Source organism: Eimeria mitis, genomic scaffold, assembly GCF_000499745.2.
Source record: "Eimeria mitis Houghton genomic scaffold, Emh_scaff863, whole genome shotgun sequence".
NCBI classification, from domain to species: domain Eukaryota; phylum Apicomplexa; class Conoidasida; order Eucoccidiorida; family Eimeriidae; genus Eimeria; species Eimeria mitis.
In genome coordinates, this window is record NW_013576355.1 from 6,189 (window position 1) to 6,434 (window position 246).

Genomic DNA, 246 nt, shown 5'->3' on the forward strand with positions numbered 1-246 from the left:
TTTGGTTGCAGATAAAAAACAGCAAAGACAGACAGCAGCAGCTGCAGCACGAAACGAACGCCCACCAGCACCTCACACCTGCAGCAGCAGCAGCAGCAACAGCAGCAGCAGCAACAGCAGCAGCAGCAGCAAGAGCAGCAGCAGAAACAGAAAACGCAGAGAGAGGCGTCATACAGACCCGCGAAACACCCAAACACACCATGTGCTGCAGCAGCAGCAGCAGCAACAGCAACAGCAGCAGCAGCA

General features: G+C 55.7%; 1 protein-coding gene across 1 annotated transcript in view; it reads right to left on the reverse strand.

Moving 5' to 3' along the window:
• The window catches only part of EMH_0023950 (uncharacterized protein), a gene marked incomplete at both ends in the record, with an annotated part of 10,462 nt that overhangs the window by 2,849 nt on the left and 7,367 nt on the right, over positions 1–246 (reverse strand). The window lies entirely within an intron of this gene.